The sequence below is a fragment of the Tupaia chinensis genome, unplaced genomic scaffold, assembly GCF_000334495.1.
Source record: "Tupaia chinensis unplaced genomic scaffold, TupChi_1.0 Scaffold143791_1, whole genome shotgun sequence".
NCBI classification, from domain to species: domain Eukaryota; kingdom Metazoa; phylum Chordata; class Mammalia; order Scandentia; family Tupaiidae; genus Tupaia; species Tupaia belangeri.
This window is the reverse complement of record NW_006203640.1, coordinates 343572-369760: the sequence shown is the minus strand read 5'-3', so window position 1 is coordinate 369760 and position 26189 is coordinate 343572. Positions and strand designations below refer to the sequence as shown.

At 34.9% G+C, this 26189-nt stretch overlaps 1 long non-coding RNA gene and 1 pseudogene across 1 annotated transcript; both read right to left on the bottom strand.

The window, feature by feature from the left end:
• Nucleotides 1-873: 873 nt before the first annotated feature.
• LOC102469283 (uncharacterized) lies at nucleotides 874-7848 on the bottom strand. Its single transcript, XR_336921.1, has 3 exons — nucleotides 7744-7848; nucleotides 3486-3536; nucleotides 874-894 (listed from the first exon to the last, which is right to left on the bottom strand). It is a non-coding gene; the product is annotated as an uncharacterized LOC102469283 (long non-coding RNA).
• Nucleotides 7849-18079: 10231 nt separating this feature from the next.
• LOC102468861 (protein FAM204A pseudogene) lies at nucleotides 18080-18779 on the bottom strand (annotated as a pseudogene).
• Between the last annotated feature and the right edge of the window lie 7410 nt (nucleotides 18780-26189).

Sequence of the window (26189 nt, the reverse complement as noted above, 5' to 3'; positions counted from 1 at the left end):
CTTCTATTAATTACTTACAACATTTTTTTCAAATCTTTATTGTATTTCTTAAATGACTTTCTAAGTAAATTATTTTGATATCGTTGTTATCTAAACATAATATTTCTCTCCTAAAGATTTTATTTTATTGTTCTTGTGATTGTCTTATTTTACTTGGTATACTGTTTTATGACAAATGGAGCATTAACTGGCATTAATATGCAAATTAGTTGTTCATAATTCTATAATTTTAATTCTATTTAGATTTCTTCCTAAAAGATAGCTCCCCAAATACTACCCTATTTCCTTTTATTTTCTTTAAACCAAGTAAAGAATATTATGTAACCATTCCTATAGCTTAGAGATTAAGGGAAGTAGATCCCAGAAGGATGCCTAGGATTCAAGTCACAGAAGCATGACCAACAAACCAGGCATGTGTGCACATATGTCTAAATTGCGTAGATCCCAGAAGGATGCCTAGGATTCAAGTCCCAGAAGCATGACAAACAAACCAGGCATGTGTACACATATGTCTAAATTGCAGTAGGATAGAGAAATAGAGAAAAGATTGCAGTGTGACCATGGCCAATTGAGAATGCAATGCTTTTTCCTTCTCCCTCTCCCTCTGTGAGTCTCTTTCTCTCTGCAAGTACCCTCTGGCAATTAAGAAATATGTATATTGGACCAGTCCATGACCTGTGGTCAAGGTGGCTGTATCCCACAGAGCCAACTATGTGGTTCAAGTCCCAGACTCAAGGCCTGAAAAACATGGTGAGTTCATATGTATTTGTGCCCAAAATCCTCAAAAGAGGGAGAAACAGAGGAGAAGGGACTGAATCATGACCATGCCCCTTGGTGAGTGCTTTCTTGCATTCCTTCATTCTGTCTCTCTTCTCAGAGTACATGCTCGATCCTCTGGCAAAAAGAAAAAAAAAAATTATCAAATATTTTTGTATTATTCAGGTAGAAATATATATGAGAAAAAGCTTAACATTTTTGAATAAATGATCATTTTAAAATGAAGAATTTATTTGCTTATGCATTTGAATACAATCTTATGATATCAAGCATTATTTCTGTATTCAAGGATTCTTTCTTTTTAAAGGATTTTTGCTATTAGGTGCATGTGCTCACTGAAGAGACAGAGAGACAGAGAGACAGAGGGCAAGAAATTACACCCCTCACATACCACCACCAGGGGGAATGCCATGCCACAACCTCTTCTGACTCCATTCTTCTCATAGGACGTTGGGCAAATGTACTCCTGGCTTGAGCTATTGTTTTTGTTTTGTTTTGTTTTGGTTTGGTTTGGTTTGGTTTTTAGAGAGGTTTTTGCCAAAGGGTGCAAGCACTCAGCAGAGAGACTGAGACAGAAAGCAAGAAATCACCCTCCCAGGGTAAATGGCCATGCTGTAATTGCTTCTCCTCCAGTCTCCTATCAGGATTTTGGGCACACATGCACATGCACCTGGCGTGAGTTTTAAGCCTCTGAGTCCGGGATTCAAACCATGGTTGACTAAGTGGGAATCCAGCGATGTAACCATTATGTCATCTGCTGCTCTCCTGGCATGAGTTTTAAGTTGCTGGTTCCAGGACTCAAATTGCAGTTGATTACATGGGAGTCCAGGGACATAAACATTACACCATCTCCTGGGCCCTCAAGGATTCTTTAGAATGTTTCTTGCCACCTCTTACTTTCTCTTAATTCAATTACATGTTGCACTTAAATGTTTTTTTGCAAGAAATCAAGAGGCTTTGCGATTTTTGCCTATAAATCCTACTATTGCTCTAATTGTTATTAAAGAATAAAGGCTACTTCCTGACTCCTACAATCAGTTAGAAATGCTTCCTGCTGGTTATGATATGGCAACACTGGCTGTCAGCAGCTTACATTTGGAATCAAGGCTGGAACTGCTATAAGAGATTTTTAACATCATAGACTCTAATCTTTTAATTATATATAGGAAACATGAAACTCTGAAATAAAAGTGATTTGTCTTAGTCACACAATAAAGGTCAGAGCTGGTATTAGAAGCCAGGTTATTTTAACTTTTAAATACTTACAGAGAATAATTTGAGGTTTAAATTTTTATGTGAAATATACTGAACAGTATACATGTATAGGTCTTTTTATCTTTTCTTATACTTTTGAATTATTTATTTTGACTATTTCACAGATAAGAATATATACACAATGTATGTTTAAATAAAAAAAAAGAGTCTCATTGTCCATCAAAACATCAAAGTTTATCAGTATATTTGAAACTTCTTGTCTCTCCTTCGTGTTTGTAAATCCCTCTCACTTACTTTTTTAGATTGATGAATTCATCACCACAGAGTTGTCATAAATTAGTATTTCAAGAGTGAAGTACAGGGTTGGCCCTAGCACAGCGATTAAGTCCTATACAGAGCAAGCTGATTCGCACATAGCCAACTGGAGCTTGAATCCTGGTCCCAGTGGTAGCATGACAGTGTGTGCACCCGGCTCCTTACATGACAGAGAAACACAGGTAGAAAGACAGGAGCATGATGAGGCCACATTGGATGGTAATTCAGTTCTCTGTCCGTCTCTCACGGTATACACACTATCATGAATGAAGAAAACTTTGTTTAAAGTGGATTATAGATTTCAACAAAAGGCCTCATTTTTTCCAAAATTGCATAAAAGGCAAAAAAGTTATTTTTTCTAAAGAAAATTAATTAATAATAATCAACAACCAGATTTATTCTGGGAGCATGACTGAAATACAAGGTTGGAGAAATAATTCTATAAGATTATAGGCAGGATGTATAGGAAAAACTAAACCTGGCAAGGTTCTAGGCAGCAACAAAATTTTCTGAAAATGGAATAATTTTACCAAGCTCAAAAGAAAAATTTTGTGACATAAATAATCTCCAGTTAACTAATTATTTAGAATATGTTAATAAAATTAGAAATTCATCAAAGTGGTTGGAATTTATAGTAATAAATACCATATGAAAATCATTTAATATTTTTTACAAAAATAGTAACATAATCTAAAGTATTTCTGATATACATAAATATGCTTCATTCAAGTTATAATAATATATGTTAATTCTATTTACACCTTTAACAACTTCCTATATTACTTATTTTGTAGTACAGAATAAATTCTACATTTCAGGGGATAATTTTATCAGGCTGCACAGCTTCTTGTTTGTTTGCTTGTTTCAATTAATAAAACTTGTGCATTGATTCAGATAAATTTCAGTCAGAATAATTTAAAGAAGTGCAATTTATTTTTGTGTAATTTATTATTTGTGGCAAAAATTAGAAATTCATTTTACTCTTATTTATTGTGTTTACAGAAGTTGCCACAAGATGAATATTCAACTTACCCAGAAAGATATTACCTGTTATTGTAATAAATAAAGGGTTTCATTTACCAAGCACCAATTAAGAAAACCTGGTTCAGAATTTTTGCCAGTGGGGTTTGTTAATATTACTAATCATGCATGAAGAAATATGTATACATTGAACTCACCTTGAATGAGCCAGAGTTGTTATTGGCTACCATCAATGCTCATTATATCTCCTTCAAAAGAGATAATAAAATAAATAATCAATAACCTTCTTTCCCTTTGAACAAGAAATATGTAATAAACTTCACAAAATGTAGAAAGTTCATGTAAATGAAAAATAAATAAAAACTATTCATCCCATAAACAAAGGTCAAAAACACTATGATCGCACTAGAATATTTTGAATGTTATGTTTGTCTTTGTTTTGCACTTTAAACTTAGTGGCTAGTGAAGAAGCAAAATAAGGAACTTCTGTTCTGCCTAGGTCATAAATTTGTGTTTACTGAATTTTCCAGCTCTTTGATTAATTTAAAAGAATTAAATATCATTCCAAGCCTAGAGAACAGAGTCATCCTGCTATTGGCAGTGCTTCCTGTAAATTATATTTATCCTTGAAGAAGAAATTTGATGTATTTGTGCTTGAGGAATCATGATATTTAAAAAGCAGATCACTTTTCCCCCCTTATCATTAACCATGACATTAATTCAACTAAAACATTCTATTTAGGCAGCTGCTTGATGTCAATGTATATTAAAATATTAGAATAAAATTTAAAGAGCTTGATGATTATTTGGGGTTTATTTTGATAATGAACTATGTATATGTTCCATACATAATATTAGAGGGATTTAACTTTGCTCTATGTTCACATCACTATTTAAAAATAATTATAAGCTTGTGTAGTTTTTTTTACCTTATTATCTTTCTTTTCTTCAAGTTTATTTATTTACTTATTTTCTCCATGAGCAAAAGAGACAAGATAGATTGACAGCACCATCAATAGTCTTCATATGATTTTCCAATGCTCAGCCAGTCCCAGGCATACTCAGGAAGGTTTCCAGATGTAAACCCATGTGAATTAGCCTTGCAGAGCATTGTATTTCACCACTTTGCTAATATCTAGTCAATTATCATCTTTCTTTTGATGATTTCCAAAGACTTCTTAAAACCACGTGATTAATCCTACTTAATAAATTCTGAGTGCTAGAGGAATACACTCATGTTGCAAATCCTCTTATACTCTATCCTCCTTTATCTTTCACCCTTAGAATCTACTCACATGCATGTTTCTCAGATTTCTGCCACTAAAAGCTGGAAAATTCTGCAAATCCCTGGTGTATAACATAGCTTCCCCCAGAAAAATTATCATACAGAATTATACAAGAATTTGGTTCCCCATATGAGTCTGGAAGCAAAGAAAGCCAGTCAATCATCCTAAAGAGAATAAGCACACCCTTGTGAGATAATGACCCATGTTAAAGTCTACACCATTGTATGTCTGAGAAGATCCCACAATAAGCTTGTGAGAGTGCGGATGAAGAAATGCTATGTCTAATCTCAAGAAAATTATTGAGGTATTAGAAATTTCGACATTATCAAATTTATTTGTGTCTATTCATAAGTTTCATTTTACAGAAATATGTTCCAATTCTTTTCTGTCGCTGCCCTTTTTTAAATGCAAGACCCTGACAAAGGTGTGCATTTATTTCATGTTCAACTCTCAAAAAATGGCAGTCATGTTCTCGGGTAAGGATTACTCTAAAATCATCAAATAGGCTTCCTAAGTTTTCTAATTTTGAATTGGATTTGTTGAATTTGTTAGTTTAAGGTATTTAGTATGCAGTGTGCTATACGTGTTCTCTAGAGCGGCAGAAGTTTCCAACAATCTTTGTACTCAGTATCAATGCTACACATCTAAGTACTACAAGGACTTATTTTACCAAAGTTTTACCCTTCATCTCTGCTCTACCCCATACTGTTGTTGTCAGTCATTTACATAATCATGCCTGCCATAGGTTACTATAGTTCCATTTTCTTTTCTCTTTTTTTTTTTTTCTCTCCATCTAAGGCTGGAGAAATTAATCAAATATCTGACCTACCAAATCCCACAATTCTGTTTTAAGGGATCTTTTCCTTGACCTACTCATAACAGGTAATTAGTGTTACTTTATCAGTCCAGGTCCCACAAGGAAACAGATGGTTTACTCAGAGTGAAGATGGAAGAGTTTAATAAAGAGATAAAAGACAGAGATGTGGGTAGGATTAAGGGAACTAGCAAGGGAAGATTATGCACCCAGTAATTAACAACAACAATGAGGGTCTTTTATTATTTCTAGGCATGGAAAAGAAAGGTGGCAAATAAAGCCTGAGGAGAGTTTTAAATTTAGGAGAGGATGCCCTTAAAGCAGTACGGTTGCAGGAAGAAAAATGTTGCTAATATTTAAGCACAGACAGGTGTGAAGATAGTCAGAAACCTAATTCCCCCACCCTTGCCTTCCACCAATCTTCTAACAGCACTTTGCATTTAGAAGTCCAACCAGATGCCCAAACAATGCAATGAAACAGATTGCTCTCAGAAAGCTCAGAGGTGCACAGAAAAAAAGGATAGAGAGTGTATCTAAAGTGGTAAATAGAAAACACACTCCTCACTCTTTTATCAGACTATGTTGTCTTATGAATAATATTATTGCTACCATTTATTTCTTTCATTTTCTCAAAGAATCATTTATTCTATTTAATTTATTCATTTATTTTAATTTGATCACACACACACACACACACAGAGAGAGAGAGAGAGAGAGAGAGAGAGAGAGAGAGAGAGAGAGAGAGAGAGAGAGAGAGAGAGAGAGAGAGAGAGAGAGAGAGAGAGAGAGAGAAAGTGAGAAAGCAAGCCACCAGTTCCAGAACTAGAACAATGGCTGGCCATGTGGAAATGTCCAGCGCCTTAACCACATTATCTGTTAGCCTCTACCATTGGTTTCTTTTTAGTTTACAAAACTGAGAACTGTTACATCTACAAACATAATTTAAGTCATTTCTGTTGTCTCCAATAGCAGTATCTCCTTATCTTTTTCAAACTTTTCTGTAGCTTTATCTTGGTCTAGCCCTAGGACTGGAGTGCTTCTTTAGTTTCTACCCATAATGTTCCTCTGTATAGAACCATGGGCCTCGCAGGTGCCATATACATATAGAAATCAGCAATGTTCCCTTTTATGACTGATTCTCAATGTGGATATTTTTATTTGAGTCCACAGATAACTTACGCAAGATCAATTGGATATATCTGTTGTCTGTAACTTGAGCTCCTCAACACACATGCACACACACACACACACACACACAATCTAAATCTTAATTGATCTTACACCCCACACCCAAATCTGTTTTTATGTACACTCTCCGTATTAGTGAAAGGCACTGCTTGATACCTAGTTGTCAGCTTCAGGTGTCTATGTGAGTGTTGACTTCTTTCTGTCAATGGCTCTTTAACCTACTTTCAGTTGGTGTCAATATCCTGTTAATCTGACCATCTGAATATTTCTTAATCTGTTCTTTATTTCTGATTTACCATTGCTAGCAAAATTTCTTTCTGAATTTGCAACTGTAATTTTGCCATAGATTATTGACTCAACACCCTGCCTGTTCTATCTAGTTCCTTCCTTCAAGAGTGCTAAAAGAGTTGTTCAAAACACAAATCTTGTCGTAGAGGTTTCCTTCTTAAAGTTATTCAGTGGCTTTCCATGACCGTTCTCATATTGACATACAATGACCTTTTAATCTAGTCCTTGCCTGTGTATTAGGCTGTTTCACATGAGTCTCCTTACATAGTAACTAATGATCCAGCAAAATGTGCTCATTAGATAGCTGTTTCTTCAAATAGAATTATATTCCAATTCCTTTATCTTAATTTAACCATCTAACTCTAACCCCCCAATCAATCTCTTCTCACCTTTTTTTCTTACTTGTTATTTTATATCTTCATTTTGACTTTTCTTGCTTATATCATACTATATTATAAATAGCTGCTGTCTCCAATAATCTCTGAGCTGCTTGACTATAACAGAGGACATCAGCAATATGGTGCAAGCAATAGGGCAATATCATGTGGTACTGGAGCCACATGAAAAACAGAGGTTCAGATCCTCCGTTGGCATGAACACTCCAGATGTATCTCTGTGCATCTGTATTCAAACTGACTGGGAAGCTGGAGAAGGACTGTGGTGTGATAAGACTCTGTGAAGAAGGCCTCTCTCTCGTTTTCTTATGAAATAAGTGAAATAAGCTTGAAACATTATCTTGGTTATGATTTAAAGTTTATACCTCCAGTATACAACAAAGTATCTGCAAACTTGTAGGAGTCAGAAGAACACATAGTAAATAAGTGAACAAATGATTGAATATTTTAACTAAAAATAGATTCCCAAATAACAATTACTCACTTGGCATTTCAGATCTGAAGATGCCCCCTAAACAGTGGCTTGCTGGTGAGATTGAACTCCTTGAAGATAAATAGTAACATATCTTGGATTCCCCTAAAATAATGATGGTCCCTGAAAAATGTGGGAAAAGTTCCTAGTCAATCTTTGTATGCAGGTTAATAACCCTTTGTCTTCTTCCTATCCTGAAGCAGTAGTCTTTAGTCAAAACACTTAAGACTAGACTATCCTTTTCTTGACCCTTGTGTATTCTCAACTTATCAATATTGACTTATCTCTAAGATATTGATTTTTATTATTTCCCTAATCTGTTATTATTGCCCAAATATATTTAGAAATTCCCATTTAGATTTATTTTCAGAGACAAAATTTAATTGTTTTACATATTTTAATGACTTTATGTCTTTCTCTCTCTAAAGAAAGAATCCTTCTTTAAGACCACTAAGAGCCATTTAGAATTAACCATAATTTATGACAACACAACATAGATATCTGAAAAGTATAAAACACAAATGAATAAATGTGCAAGTGGATAGTATAAAAAATTCAAAGATTATAAAATAACAATGATTTTTTATAAAATTATTCTTTCTATAGAGTTTTAAAGTTTGATTTAAAATATGAGAGAGAATATGGTAGAAAAATATTGAAATAACTACATCTACAACTCCCAAACTTGAACATCCCTGACCCCAATCATCTGGTTATCATGTACAGAAAATCTTCAACTTGTGATGTTTCAAGTTATGATTTTTTTGAATTTACAATAGTGTTAAAGTGTATGTATCCAGAAGAAACCATACTTTGGATACTCATACAGTTATTCTGTTTTTCACTTTTAGTATGTAATAAAGTCCATGAAATATTCAACACTTTACTGTAAAACAGAGTTTTAATTATGTTTTTTTTTTTTTATTCCCAACTGTAGGCCAGAGCAGTCTGAGCATGTTTTAGGTAGACTAGGATAAACTATGATATCCTGTAGGTTAAGTATATTAAATGCATTTTTAAGGTTTATTATATTTTACCCATGTGCAAGAAAAACACAGGAAAGAGACAATGAGAGAGGGAGAGATAGAAACACCTCTAACAGGGTCTTGGCGCTATGATCCACCTATAGTTTCAGCTAACCTTTGAATATGGGCACACACATGCCTTGCATATTAGGGAGGTCTCTAGGATGAGCCTGGAAACTTCCCATGTGGGTCAGTCACACAGACTAGACCATCTTCTAGTCCCTTCAGTGTATTTTCCATTTATAATATTTTGAATTCATGATGAGTTTATTCAGATTTAACCCTATCGTGAATTGAGAATCTGTATTCTCCTTTCTTAGTTTGCTCTGTCCACCATAACAAAATGTTATAAACTGGGAATCTTAAACAACCGGAATTCATCTTCTCATAATTTTGGAAGCTGTAAGTACAAGATCAAGGTACTGGTATATATAGTTTCTGGTGAAAGCTCTCTTCCTGTCTTGAGGACAAGAAACTCCTTGATGTGTTCTTTTCTGTGTGCTCATGGATAGAAACTTTAGTATATTCTCCTCTTCTTATAAGGACACCAATCCTAGAAGAATGTTCCACCCTATGACCTCAATTAACCTTAAATACCTTCTTCATAGTCCTATCTCCACATGCAATCACATTGTGACTTAGGGCTTTAACATATGACTTAGATGATAAGTGGAGGTAGGGAGAAAAGTCAATTCATAGCATCACTTCAGATAAAGTCATAGTGTAAAACCATATCTGACAGATGTGATATTGGGAATGGAGAAATGTATATTTACATTAAACAATGGGTTATTCAGAGATTTTAGGGGAGAGAAAGTGGAAAATGAAGACTGTAATATACTGAGCCATGAGTAAGCATTAACTTCAATTTTTAAAACCCTCAATCTCTTGTCTTCTTCATTCTCTTCTTGGTATTTTGGACACACATACACACACACACACACACACACACATGCTGGGAATAATTTTCAAGGCACCAGATCCTAGATTCAAACCATGGTTGGCTTTGTGGGAGTCCACCACTATATCATTTGTTTGCCCTGTGAATCATATTTTCTGAATTTGAAAATAGAACATAACCAAAAACAAGGATGATATTAAAATATTTAAGCAGAGTATCTAAAAAATCAATTGTAAGTTATAATTCAGGACTAAATTTCACCAAATGTCTTTTCTCTGCTAACACATATTTTTAAGAAATACAAAAATAAAATTTAGTTGTCCATTTTTAACCATAAAACCTGTCATAACAGATGTGTGAGTAACATGCTCTGCAAGTTTATTATATGACTGATAGAGTTTATGTAAACACAACCTAAACCAAGTGACATTCAAAGAAGGTCAAGAAAAAGATCAATCTTTACCATTTTGGAAATTCTTTAGTGTAAGCAAAAAGATCTGGAGCATTTGAATTTGCATGAGGGTTTTTAATATGCATAACTGTTACAATGAGAGAAATTTCTTGACCCCTAGATTTAGAGTCACAAGAAAGTCAAAAGCAAAAGCATTTTATTAAGAAAAATTTTCTAGATAAAGAAGTCTTCTAAAATACTAACCAAAAGCCAGTTTATGAAAAGTAATCATGTGAATCATATTTTTCTGCCTTCTTCCCCCCCCATAGGATATGTGCTCGCCAGAGAGACAGCCAAAGACAGTGAGAGGGAAAGTGAGAAATCACCCCCAAGGGGGGATGACCATACCTCAATTCCTTTGCCTCCATTCTCCTCTTTGGATTCTGGTTACACACGCACACTCACACATACACACACACACACACACACACACACAGGCATTCCTGCTATGATTTTCAAGGCACTAGATCTGAGACTTGATCCATGGTTGGACATTAAGAAAGCCAGCGCCTTAACCACTATACCACCTGCTGGCCCTCTGAAACATATTGTCCAAGAATAAGATTATTCTCCAGTTTTTTGTTTTGTTTTGTTTTGTTTTCATCTTCCCAGTGGGGATGGTCATACTGCATTCCATCCTCCTTCATTCTCCTCGCAGGATTTTGGGCATGCACGCATTTGCACCTGGCATGAGTTTTAAGCCAGCAGTCTGGGACTTGAACCCGCAACTGACTACATGGGAGTTCAGTGACATAACCATTACATCATCTGTTGGTTCTTATTCTCCAGTTTTGAGTAGATGTTCAATCCTTCAAGTTTGTATAGTATATATAAATAAATGATAGTACATTTTTGTCTTTCTGTTTTTAGAGTACTTAAGATTTGTTAGATGTGTATTCAGAATTTATTTAATAAGGTCAGAATAGAATCATCCTACCACTTCTCTTTCTACATTTTCTTTTAATTTCCAGATATCTTTTCTCCATTAGGCATCTCAATGTTGAACTTTTAAATCTTGGCTACAGGAAGTCTTCTCTTTACATATAGCTCTTTTTGATATTTTCTTCCAGATACAATACATTAAATACCATATATGTGTTTTCTCCTTTTTATTTTTGATCCCAAGCACTGCACTTTGCCAAGAATTCCAAACTTGTATATCCAAGTATTTACTTGATCTATCCAAGTTATGAATGTATCTACTAGTTTTTGTAACTACGATGACCTGAACATTTCAAACAGCATAGGAAAAGCAAATTCCTGTTTCCACCAAAACCTAGACTTACCTCACCATACATATAATGTAGTCACCCAGTTACTATTAATGACCTTGTTTTACTTTCTATATGACAAATCTAACATTTTCATGTTATTATCTAGCTCTCCTATTCTACAATATAAGCTCTATGTGAGTGAGAGTTATATTTGTTTTATTCAACAGAATTTCCATAAGGAACAAAGTAGATACTTAATAAATATTAATTTAATAAATTAATTAAACAGGAAGACATGGACCTTGCATAAAAAAAGATAACTTTAAAGAAACAGGCAGTAACCATCTAAAGCTAAAACAAATGTGCCATAAATCTCTTGTAATGAGGAGAGTTTTGCAACATTTATGCAGATGCTGCAGACAAGGAAAATAAGTGATGGTTTTAAATATAAAACTCAAGTTAGAGATCAAAGACACACATATTTTGAGGCACACTACTGATTTATGATTCTGTTACTTTTTTTTTTTTTTTTAAATTACCAGGGGACACATACACTGGCCACAGAGAGGAGAAAACATCACTCAGCAAGGCATGGCCATGCCATTATCCCTTCTCTTCCATTTCTCCATCTGTCAGGATTTAGGACATAAACACACACACACACACACACATACACACAAACACAAACACACAGGCACAGTTTTCAAGCCTCCAGGACAGGATTCAAATGGTAGTGGTCTGTACTGAATCTGGCTTCATTAATAATAGGCTATGGGGCTAGCCCTGATTCAGCTACTTCTAACACAGGCTACTGATTTTAGAATGCTGGACTGTGAGCAGACCAGCAGTTGGCATAATGGCTATGTTGCTGGACTCCCATGAAGTCGACCACAGTTTGAGTCCCAGACCCAGTGGTTTAAATTCATGCTGGGTGTGTGTGCATGTATGTCTATCTGTCTCTCTGTCTTTCTAATGAGTGCATGCACTCTATAGTAAAAACCTCTAAAAAAAAAAGAAAGAAAGAAAGAAAAGAGAAAGAAAGAAAGAAAGGAAAAGGAAGAAAGAAAGAAAGAACGAGAGAAAGAAAAAGAAAGAAAGATGCTATACTGTGAGAAACTGGAGTAATGCAATTAACAATCCTAAAAGATTTTCCCAGTACATAGGAAAAGCTTCTGGATAAGTACCATATTGTAGGGTTCAAAAAAACAAAAACAAAAGACAAAAACAAAACAAACAAACAAACAAAACCTTAAAATTCATTATTCAGACTTAGATAATGTAAATGTCATGCTAACAAGTTATAAGACTTTAAGAGGGGTTATGTTGATCTAACATACTGAGGATAAATGCTCTAATATAATTGCTTAGGAAAATAAATGTAGCATATGCTGCAGCCTATACCTTAGAAGTTTGAAAAGTGGCCTGTGGCTGCAGGCATTAATGGCAGGGACCCATAGCTCTTCCCCACCCCTACTTATCTCTGGACTTTATATTGGTTACTTGGGACTTTAAGACAAACTTGCACCCCTTCCCACCCCATCTGGAGACTGGTTCAAGCCAGTATCAGTGCTGGACACCAGGCTGCATGAGGCTGCAGGGACCCTTTGCTTATACCTACCCCTACTCATTGCTGGATTTCAGGTTGCTTTCTTGGGAATTTAAGATGAACTGGTACCACTCCCCACCCCATCTGGAGATTGGTTCTAGCCAGGAGCAGTGCTGGAAACCAGGCTGCCTGTGGCTGCAGGTCCTAACAGCCAGGACCCATCGCCCATTTTCCGCCCCTCCCCCATTTCAGTATTTTGAACAGTGTACAGTGTGTGTTGCATGTCACGTGATTTTTTTCTTTGCTTCTGAGGTGAAGCATATTAGGTCAGTTGGAGGCTCACCACTCCTTAGAAACAGGGAAGACTTTAGGTCACCCAAGACCAGTGACAACAGTATATGGTACTGGTGAGCAACAGATAGGCAGACAGGAATGGAAATCACCAATTTTCTTATCCTGCACACCTTTCAACACTCAGAGATATCATGAATAAGTTAAGAGGAACACATAGATCACCAAATGACTAGGAACAACCACAGAGGCTCAAGAAGTATGAGCAACCAACAAAAGGCCTCTCCCCCAGGGGAAATTGTCAAGCCCACATCACCCACAGTTAATACAATGGATGTTGTGGACATGTAGGACAGGGAATTCAGAATATTTGTAGTGACCAAACTAACTGAGATGGAAGAGAAAAGAGACGATGAGTTCCAGTAGATGAGGAAGTCCTTTCATGATTTAAAAGAAGTAATAAACACCTTAAACAAGAACCAGATGGAATTTCTAGGGTTGAAGAATGTGATACAGGAAGCCAAAACCTCTCTTGAAAGTATTAAAAGTAGATAAGATCAGGCAGAAGATTGAATCTCAAATGTAGAAGACAAAACATCTGACCTAGAAAAAACTATCAAGAAGATTGAGAAAACAACCAAGAAAAACGAGGATAATATACGAGGAATACTGGTTACCATCAAGCATCCCGACATTTGGATAATTGGTATCCCAAAAGAGGAAGAAAATAATAAGGGCCTAGATAATTTATTCCACAAAAACCTGGAAGAAAACTTTTCAAAGGCATTCAAATATCCAGACCCAAGAAAGGCATTTAAATATCCAGGCCTAAGGAATACATAGGACCCCAAGAAGAATCAACCCAAGAAGATCCTCTCCAAGGCACATCATAGCCAGATTGGCAAAAACAACTGACAAAGACAAGATACTAAAGTTGGCAAGAGGGAAACATCCAGTTATTACAAAGGTCACCCCATCAGGTTAACATTGGACCTCTGAGCAGAAACAATGCAGGCAAGGAAAGAATGGGGAAATATAGCCAAAGTGTTAAATGAAAAACAATTTCAACCAAGAATGCCATACCCAGCAAGATTATCTTTTATATGAGGAAAAAAGATAAAAAACATTCTCAGATAAACAAAATCTGAAGGAATTTACCAACACCAAATCAGCTCTTCAAGAGGTTCTGAAGGGAGAGCTATAACGGGAAAACTAAAAAGTCTGATGGACAGTTATAAGAGAACAAAAAGCAACCAAGAAAATGGCTCACTTAATGATAGGAACAGGTCCAGAAATATCAATACTAACACTGAATGTCAATGGATTAAATTCTCCAATTAAGAGACACAGACTGGCCAAATGGATAAGGAAACATAAACCCTCTGTCTTTTGCCTACAAGAAACTCACCTTATGGATAAAGACATGCAGACTGAAAGTAAAGGGCTGGAGAAACATTCCATGCAAATGGAAATCAAAAAAGGGCTGGAGTAGCAATACTCATCTCAGACAAAATAGACTTCAAGTCAAAGGCTGTAGGAATAAACAAAGAAGGGCATTATATCATAGTAAATGGGGTAATCCAGCAAGAAGACATAACACTTATAAATATCTATGGACCCAAGTCAGGAGCACCTAAATATGTGAAGGAAAGACTGCTGGAGCTAAAAGGAGAGATAGGGAGAAGCAGTAAAATTGTTGGAGATCTCAACACCCCATTATCTCCTTTAGACAGATCATCTAGGCAAAGAGAGAGAGAGAGAGATACAGGATCTAAATGATACTATAAATCAAATGGGCTTGTTAGATATCTATAGAATTTTCCACCCTAAGTCCATGAAATATACATTTTTCTTACCCTGGCATGGAACCTTATCAAATATTGACCATATGTTAGCACACAAATCAAGCCTTTACAGATTCAAAGGCATATAAACTATATTCAGCATCTTCTCTGATCATGATGGAATTAAACTCAAGATTAATTTCAAGAAACACCCTCAAAAATACACAAACACATGGAAACTGAACAACCTACTTCTGAATGACTGCTTCACTACTGAAGAAATTAAGTTTGAAATAAAAAAATATGGAAATAAATGATAATGAATACACAAGTTTCAATAATCTATGGGACATGGCAAAAGCAATCATAAGAGGGAAATTCATAACAATTAGTGCACATAAGAGGATGGAAAGATGGCAAATAGATAATCTAACAGCTTTTCCACTAAAAACAGGTACTAGGCAAGGCCCACTTTCTCCACTGCTCTTTAATGTAGAGCTGAAAGTCTTAGCTAATGCAATCTGAAAAGAGAACAATATAAAAGGCATTCGAATAGGCAAAGAAGAGTTGAAAATATCTTTATTTGTAGATGACATGATGGTATACTTAAAAGACTCGAAGGTCTCCATGAAAAACCTTGACATAATAAGTGAATACAGTAAAGTGGCAGGATACAAAATCAACATCCAAAAATCTGTAGCATTTCTATATATGAACAACAGGTCGAATGAAGCAGAGCTGAAGAAAGAAATCCCTTTCACCGTAACCACAAGATATAAATCTTAAAAAAGATATTGAAAGTGACATAAAAAAGTGTAAGGACATCCCATGTTCCTGGATTGGAAGAATTAACATAATCAAAATGGCAATTCTACCCAAATTAATCTACATGTTTAATGCAATTCCAATCAAAATACCAGAAATATTCTTCACAGATCTAGAAAAGACAATCATAGAATTTTTCTAGAATCATAAAAGACCTCGTATTACCAAAGCAATCCTGTGCAAGAAGAATGGAGTAGGAGGCATAGCACTCCCTGATCCCAAGATATACTATCAAGCTGTGGTCATCAAAACAGCATGGTATTGGCATAAAAACAGACATGTGGACCAATGGAATAGAATAGAGACCCCAGAAATAACCCCCAAAGCTTACAGCCAACTGATCTTTGACAAAGGATATCAGTCAATCCATTGCGAAAGGGAAAACATCTTTAGCAAATGGTGCTGGAAAAACTGAGTATCCATCTGCAGAAAGATAAACCTGAATCCCCATCTTTCACTATTAACAAAAATCAACTCAAAATGGGTCAAAGATCTGAACCTAAGACCTCAAACAATAAAACTACTGGTGGAAAATGCTGGGAAAACTCTGGGAGACATTGGAGTAGGCAAAGACTTCTTAAATAAGACTCCCAAAGCACAGGCAGTAATCCCTAAAATAGACAAGGGGGACTATATCAGACTAAGAAGTTTCTGCCCAACAAAGGACACAGTAACAAGTGTGAATTGCCAACCGTCAGAATGGGAGAATATTTTTGTAAAATATGCCTCAGACAAGAGACTGATAACCAGAAAACACAGGGAACTCAAGCGCCTTATGTGAAAGAAAGGGAAAAAAAAATAGATGAACCCAATTAAAAGATGGGAAAATGAGCTGAACAAAAATCCCTCTAAGGAAGACATATGAACAGCCAAAAAGAATATGAGGAAATGCTCAACATCCCTCATCATAAGGGAGAGGCAGATAAAAACCACAATGAGATACCACCTAACCCCTGTCGGAATGGCAAAGATTGAAAAATAAAAAGTGATAAGTGTTGGCAGGGATGTGTTGAATAGGGAACTCTCCTACACTGTTGGTGGGAATGTAAATTGGTTCAGCCACTGTGGAGAACAACATGGAGGTTCCTCAAAGATCTACAAATAGAACTACCATTTGATCAAGCAAACCCACTGCTGGGTATCTACTCAAAAGACAGAACGCTCAATCGGAAAAGCACTTGCACATCAATGTTTATTGCAGCATTATTCACAATTACCAAGACATAGGACCAACCCAAATTTCTACAAACAGATGAATGGATTGTAAAAGTGTGGCACATATATTCTATGGAATACTACTCAGCCAAAAAACAAACAAACAAATAAATAAAAACAAAACAAAACACAAGACCAAGACCCTGGAATTTGATATAAAGTGGTTGGAAATGGAAGATCTATTGTGAGTGAGGTAAGCCAAGATATGAAAGAAAGATATTGTATGTATCACTTAATATATGCCAACTGTCCACACTCTATGGTAGAGACCAAAATAGTGGAGGGCATAAAAGCAGTGAAAATAATTAACTATGATAAGACAGTGTGGAATGGGGTGGAAGACAAGAAAAGTATAGAGAAAGATAGCAAGAGAACAAACAGAGAGGCATGAAATTAGTGGAACACAGATATGGTTTATTACCTGTTGATGATGACGTGTATAGTTTTGTCAACTAGATTGGTCTGAGAAGTATTTCAAGTTGGATAAAGCATTTTTTGTTACATTCTTTCCTTCTTTTATTGTAATAATTTATATAAAGGTACACAAAAATTAATCAGTTGCTTTTACTATGTGACTGTGGAATATCAACTCTGTTGTTTCTAGTACAGAATCAATAATTACTTTTATTACATTCAAGCAAATAAAGCATTTGTAAAGAGATGGTATCAACTGAGACTTTTTTTACACTTATGACTAATTCATTATAAACAAATGCCAATCTTAAAAACACAATTCCAGAATAAGCACAGACACACTGTGTACAGATAAGGAAGTACAAGGAACTCATGGTTACCAAAGGGATGAAAAAGCAAAACTGATTTTATACTGCAGGTCTACGTAAATAAATAAATAAAATATCATCCGTTTTTCTAAATGTAATGCATAGATTCCTTACAAAAGTAACTGAATGCTTCGTTTCATTCACGTCAAAAGATAAACATAAAAAGACTGAAAAGAGTTGATTATCAGCTCCCAAATTGTATGCTTATTTTTTTTTCTTTCTATCACTTTCCTGATGTTTTTAACATAAGCAAGAATGACTTTTTGGTAAACTGATCATGTAAGTCTACAACTGTTTTGAAGAGCTCTCGTAAGTTACATGTATCCCATGTTGTGTTTGGTTTCCCATCTCTTCTTCGCTTCAAACCCCCATGAGAGTTTCTTCTTTTTTTGAGCAGCCTATAAATTTTCAGCTTCCTTTTTTGCTTATACAAAGTTGTGGCAGGCAACTGCTTTGACAATTTTTACACCAAGCTCTCGAGTAGCTAACTGGTTCTGAGTTCCTCAGCCTTCTCAGTATTCCATTCATCCACATCTTGGTCTATCCTCTTTTTGAGGCCTGACTTTTCAACTTTTTTCTTTTTAACAGGGGATTCAAATCTATCATTGACTCCAAAATACTGTGTAAGCTCCTTTTTTGTGGGTTTCATTTGAGGATTTTTCACTCTGATATTCTTTTCTATTCTTCAATTTATCTTTTTGGAGCATTTTCTTTTTTCCCTCTGAATCTTGAGGTTGAGGTTTTCTGTTCAGAATGTTTTTTATGCAAGTCTTGAAATTTTTTCCACATATTTAAAGGAATTCTGGAAGGACACGCTTCATATACATTTGCATTTGCCTCTGCTTCAGTTTTTGATCCATCTCGTGGGAGATCTGAGACTTCTGTTTTGCTAAAGTTTCCATCTTTTTTATCTTCCTGTATGTTAAGTACAGAGTTCTTTGACATAGCTTTATCTTCAGAAGTTGACTCAGCATCACTTTCATTTAGGCCACGAGGTAGCAGTCCATTCCACATATTTTCTTTAGTCAGGAAGCACAGCCGGCAGCCATTTTAAGATCCTGTCAACATTGTACCTTCTCATTGGCTCTCTAGGTAAAGTCTTTTTAGAAGCAAAATGATAGTGATTGACTGTTTAAAAAAATAATTGGAATAATAATAATAATCAGGGGAAAATGAAAAGCTATTGGATGATGATGGGTATTTTAATGTCTTTGTATTGACTGATGTGCAAAGTATTGCTTCTGGTAAAAGAAATGTAATACACTGTGAAGTTATATGTGATTCAATGTAATATAAACAAGATTATAATAAATTAATTAATTAAAAAAGTAATATGAAAAGTGAAAATGAGATACTTCATTAAATGCCTTATTTTAGAGTATATGTAGATCTTTTGTCAATACTTTTTTCTATTCATTAGTTCTGTTACTGTGAACAAATAATTTTCCATTTCTTGTTTCTTATATATGTGTATTTTTTCTCATATTTCTCACCAACTGTTATTTCCCACCCTCCTCCCACCCTCCTCCCACACTGTCTCTGGTATCTACAGTTGCTTTCCGTTCCTTTTGCCCTCCACATCTTATTGATTCACAAAATATCTTAATCTAACTACTTTCAATAGTAAGTTCAGCTGATATGTAAATATCTGTGAACACATGTTTGACTTTAGGCATGAAACTCTGAGTACAATGAATATAATATAAAGTAGCACCTAGCTGAGGCTATATAGCTTACTGCAGTCATTAAATAGGTATTTTTAATGTATTTTTTAATTTCAAAAATAGCAGTTTTAGCTTTAATAAATCAAAATTTAAAAAATGTTAAGAGAACTTTGTTTAAGACTTAAAATCAGGAAACAGGTTAGGATTGTTCAAATAGTAGGTACCTAAACCTATTGACAGTTCAAGAGAAGACAAAAATCCTTAAATCTGGAACACAAAGCCTTAAAGGAAATCAGTAATGTTTTAGCCAAAAGTCACAAGATAATATTTCCTCAGTCTCATGTATTTAATCTATCTCCTGTTGTGGTCCAATCTTTCCATTTAAATTCTGGAAAATAACATTTAACTCCAGAATTTTCCCTATCATTAAGTTGACATCTTCTTACTTGTTTTTGAACTTTTATTTTTGTGTCTGTATTTAGTTTTTCTGATATAGCACTCCCTTCAGAACTTCTTGGAGAGCTAGTCTGGTGTTGGTAAATTCTTCAGGTTTTGTTTATCTGAGAATGTTCTTGTCTTTTCTTCTCATATCATGCTGGGTATAGTATTCTTGGTTTAATTTTTTTTCACTTAACACTTTGAATATATTTTTCTGTTCTTTCCTTGCTTGCATTGTTTGTATAAGAGATCCGCTGTTAGCCTGATGGGATGTCCTTTGTAGATAACTTGACATTTCCCTCTTGCCATTCTTAGTATCTCGTCTTTATCTATGATTTTGCTCAATCCGGCTATAATGTGTCTTATAGAAGATCTTCTTGGGTTCATTCTATTTGGGTCTGGATCTTTGAATACCTCTCTAGGCTTAGAAAGTTTTCCTCCACGATTTCATGGAATAGATTATCAATGTCCTTATTGGTCTTTTCATCCTCTGGGATACCAATCATCTGGATGCTTAGATGTTTAATGGTATCTAGTATTTCTCATATATTATTCTCATTTTGGGGGCTGTTTTCTCAGTCTTCATGATGGATTTTTCTAGGTCAGTGATTCTATCTTCTGCATTTGAGATTTGACCTTTTGTATAATCTATTCTGCTTTTAATACTTTCAAGGGAGACCCTGTATTACAGTCTTCATCTGTAACAGATCCATCTGGCTCCTTTTTATGGGGTGTATTTACTCTTTTAGATCATTCGAGAACTTCCTCACCTCCTAGAACTCATCAGCTCTTTTCTCCTGTGTCTTCTAAAGTTCATTGACTCTATTCTCTTGTATCTCTGTTAGGTTTGTCACTATGAATATTCTAAATTCTTTATCAGACATTTCTGTGAGTTCCATTGTACTGTATGTGGATGAAGAGGGGTTATTCTTTCCCCTTGATGGAGAGGTATTTTCTCAGTTTCTCATATTTCTTGTGACCCTCTGATGATTACTGGTCATCTGATGGGATATATGTTTCATTCTATTTTCTTGAAGTTCAACCTAAGCATTTAGAGGCATGCAGGAGGAAATATTCTGCAACCTCTCTGCTGTTCCATTTTTCTTCCTTTGTTTATCAAATTCAGTGGGAATTGAGAAATATTCTGACCCTAATAGTATTCTGATGTTTGGCTATGACTCATTTAGACCTGTCTAGGCACTCAGTGCATGCAGGCTTAGCAGCAAAGTGATGAAGGGGAAAAAACAAATTGGAAAAGAAAAGAGAGGAAAAGGGGGGGGGGAAAGATAATAAATTTTTTAATTAAAAAAGGCGAAATATGAAAACCATATGGCACACAAGTGCACTGTTCGAAAATAATTTTTCACAGCTCAAGTTCAGTAGTCATCTCAGAGGCCTGTATTTTTATCTCTCCTAAATGGAAGGGAGTAATGGTGAGAATTACCAAAATAAAGGAAAGTCTGAGAGCCTAGAAAATACTTTACCTTAAAAAAAAATGGAAAGACAGAGACAGAGAGAAACAGAGAGCAACAGAGAAAAGGATACAGAGGATACTCTACCACTCAAGAATGGGCTCTGGAGAGTGAAATCTCAGCAGAATATCTTCAGTTTTGGTCCCTGAAAGTAATTTTTATGGCTCAAGTTCCCCCCCTTTCTTTTTTTTTTTTAATCCAACTTGAAGACATTGAAATTTCTGTATCTTTAGGTTGATGTATCCTATTGATTTTGTAAAACTTTTGCTCAATACCTATCCCTGTGTTTCTTTTGTCCCACTACTTCTTCTTCCCTAATTACATTAAAAACTTTCCCACTGTATTTTTCCTCCCTAATTATATTACAAACTTTTTGATATTGTTCTATGAATCTCAGATTCTTTGTTCCATTTTTTTGCTCTCTATTTTCTTTTTTTGATCACACCCATTGACCTGCCTTCATGTAAATGAGTAATTTCTGTGATGTATACAATAAACTTTTAAGATCTTAAATTGTATTCATTTCTGATATTACATATTTTATTCATAGGATTTTGAGTTGGCTTAACTTTTATAACTTTGATCACTGTACCATCCATCATTTTTGCATGTTTTCTATTCTTTATTTTACTTCTTTAACATAGTTATCATATTTATTTAAAAGTTTCTTTTAATAATGCCTACATTTCATCCATTCATTACTCTGATTTTATTAAACTTTCATTTTTATTTACCATGAGTCACCTTATCTTGCTTCCTGCCAGACAGTGTGTATTATAAAAAACTGTTTTCTAAATTGAAATAAATAACATTTACACCCAAATCAGGAGTTACTTCTACTTTACTAAGTTCATTAGTCGGAATTGAGCTGAATACAAATTGTGCTGAAATGGAAGTTCATCCCAGTTCTCTGCTGTGTTAAAAGTTTTTAGATGCCATCTGTATTTCTCTTTAGTATGGCTTGATAGCTAAATAACAGTGGGACTCCGGAAATATTTTGCTTCTCTTTAGCCTAGCTGCTAGCTTTCTTTTACTTTGCTTTATAGCATAACTGCTATTTTCTTAGGTTGATATGTTTTTGCACACTTTAATATCAATCCTGGGATTGTGGATATCAGGGAATTTCTATATCCTACCATTTTATCACCAACTTTTGAAGAATCTCTGTAGTTTACTCAATGATGATACAGGTGGCTTCAAAGTGATTTCTTCCCAATCTTATCTTGTATATCCAGACTAGCAACCAGAAACTAGCAACCAGCAGTAAACCATTGACTCATACTCGGTAAATGACTAAAACTTATGGAAGTAATTTCTTTCAGCATTCTGGCTCTGATCTCATCTTCTATTGGGTAGTGTAAAATTTGGTAGATACTCACTAAGTTCACATTTCTACTCCAGCCTTTTGTGTATGATTGCTATGTAGTAAGAGATATTCTTTGGAGAGAGGTAGATGGGGGATACAAATTCGCTCTGTGATTGGCACTCCTGCTGCTTTTCATGTTATTTCAACTCATGTGCAGATATTAAAAATTGGACTTTTTAAAAAGTCAGTATGTATTGTAAATCCCTCCTTCTTGTGCCTCTTTATAAAAAAATAAAAGCATTTTTGAGTATCTTCTTTCCTAGAAAATTTCTGGCATTCTTTATATTTTAATTAGGTTTATTAAAATCTTCAACTTTCGAGACCAGCAGTTAGTGTAATGGCTATGTCGCTGGACTCTCATGTAGTTGAAGACAGTTTAAGTCCCGGATCCAGTGGCTTAAACTCACACCGGGCGCTTGTGCGTGAGTACCCAAGAAACCTAAAGGAGAATGGAGGAGAAGGGATTGCGGCATGGCCATCCCCCCCCCCCCCGGGGGGGGGTGATTTCTCACTTTCTGTCTCTGTCTCTCTCTTTCTGGCAAGTGCATGCGCCCTATTGAAAAAAAGTCTCAAAAAAAAAAAAAAACTTCAACTTTCTCATGAGGATAATATAATATTGTAGTCTGGTCTGTTTTTTATGGTTAATATTGGGAGTGAACATCATGAGACTTTCTACATTCTATGCAGAAGCAAAATCATGCTTTTAAGATTTTCTGTTGCCTACCGAAAACATAATCATATATTAGACATTGGTCTTAAAAACAAATTAGTTTATTTTAATAATCTGAATATAAATTGTTAAGGTGTTCTTCTATTTTTAAAAACTTTTTATTTTAGTCAAATAACTATTGAGTATCCACTTTTTGGTTGGCCCCCATACAATTAATGGCATATACTGTAAGTGAATTTTATCATATATCATACTTTTTTTTTTAAAAAAAAAGGAAGAAATCTTGGGGCCAGGTGGTGCCCTAATGGACTCCCACATAGCTGACCACAATTTGAGTCCCAACATGGCAGCTTGAAAAACACACCAAGCAAGTGTGCATGAATGCCCAAAATCCCAGAAGGAGATTGAAGAAGGAATTGTAGCATGACCATTCCTCCTCGGGGGTAATTTCTCGCTTTCCCTCTCACTGTCTTTCTCTGTCTCTTCCTTGTGAGTACACACACCCTATGGCAAAAACATGAAGAAGAAAAGGAAAAAATCTAGAGTTAGAAAGACTTCAGAGATTTCTCTTAACTATTAAAATAAATAAATAAACAAAACTTATAAATTCGCTAAATGTTTCCCATAAAAAGACCCAATTAAACTCTTGAAAATGTATAATGATTATGCTAGAAATACTATCTTTTTAATTATAAAGCTGACTTCTTTAGTTCTATTATTATATTTTGATTCATTTCTCCACTATGGATACAAATTTCCAGTAATATTGTGATTATACATGTACTATTTATAACATCTCTGTTTGTCCAGCCATATTTTCTCTAAATTCTATTCCAGTCACAACACTGATTATTTTCATTTTAATTAATTGTCCACTACCATATTGACTAAAAATAAAGGAACAAACAAAGAAACTCTATTTTAGAGAAAAAAAATATAAAGAAAGGGAGATAGTGAGAGTATAGAATGTGTAGTAAAATTATTGTGGCATTAAGCTGAAAAATAGAGCAATTGCTAAACAGAAAGTGTAAGTTTTATTCAGTTATCTGGTGATATATTCCTGTGCACTAAAGACCTAATTCCACATGGAATTGGATATTGGTGACTGAGGTTAATAATCTGGGATGTCAGGCCCAGAGATGGCATAATGGTTACATCGCTGGACTCCCACATATTCAACCACAGTTCAAGTTCTGGCTTCAAACTCAATGCTGGGAGTGATGCATGCTATTCCCAAAATTCCAATAGGACACTGAAGGAGAAGGGATCTGTGGCATGGCCATCCCTTCTGGGTGGTGATTTCTCATTTTCTGTCTCTGTCTCTCTGTGTCTCTTCAGCAAGTGCATGTGCCCTGTAGCAAAAAATCTCTCTAAAAAAAATAACAATCTGAGATGTAATCATTAGATTCATTTTTCCCATTCTAACATAAGATGATAACTAATGCCATTGTGAAAATATATTAATAGCAAGCTGAATCTTGGATGTTAAAGAATCCTATTTCTTCATGTGCACATTATTTAAAAATGAAAGAAGATTTAGTATGGGTTTGTGATGTTACCTGATTGCAATTATATAATATAATTACACAATAGTACAATGAATTAAATGAAATTGGTTCAGTTAAACAGAGGAAAAACAAAAGTAATTTATCAATATTTTGTCATTAAAATTTTTTGGGGGCGATCAGCAGTTAGCGTAATGGCTATGTAGCACCATGGTTTGCGTCCTGGACCCGGTGGCTGAAAACTCACGCTGGGTGCGTGTGCGTGCATGCCCAAGATCCTGAGAGGAGAATGGAGGAGAAGGGATTGTGGCATGGCCATCCCCCCTGGGGGATGATTTCTCACTTTCTGTTTCTCTGTCTCTGTCTGTCTGGCAACTGCAAGTGCCCTATAGAAAAACCTCTCCAAAAATTTTTTTAAAAAATAAAAATAAAAATAATTAATTTCTGGATTCTTATGTGCAATTTATAAAATGTAATATTTCATTGAAAAAATGAAAATCAATAGCCATGTTTATATTAAAGTAGAGATAAATGTATAGTAATAAATTGAATCAGTAACATGTACTTTCCCATATGTTCACACTCTGCACAAACTATATCTCTTTCATTTTACTTGGAATAACTTAAAAAAATACTGATGTCTATATGTGAGGATGCTGGTTTAATATTTCCCTATTTTGTCTTTTTTTTTTTTTAATCTGAAAAATAACCATAAAAAAAGTGTTGTTACTGTTTGACAGGAAGCGTTGTCACAGTTTGTTTGGCTAGAAATTGGGATTAATTAAAACTTAAAAAGATTTTTCTTTTGTTGTTTTGTACTTTTGAGATTAGAAGGAGTGAATGCAAAGATAGACATTTAGATACTTCTCACTCCCTTATCCTTTCACATGTGCCTCATAGCAGTCTGTTGCTTAAAACTCAGGGGATTCAATGCTTAATGAGAATGCTTTTCTGATTAGAAAACCAATACATATAATCTATCCTTTTTAATAGACTTTAATACACTTTTCATAGTCTAGAGAGAATGGGAAGAATTCACTACAATACTTAGAGAAACTAGCATCTTAAAAATGTTTTTTGTTTGTTGTTTGTGTTTGCCAATCATAAATGACTCATTTCAATAGATAATTAATGTAATATTTGTGAGTTATTTTACCTTTTTAATATAAGTTATAGAATTCTGACTAGCCACAAAGCATGTCCTCGATACCCACAGGTGGGTAGTAGACACTCTACTAGACATTCAAAAAACATATAATAAGGCATACATTAAGCTAAATTCTAATTAAATTAAGTTAGTGAACTAGAA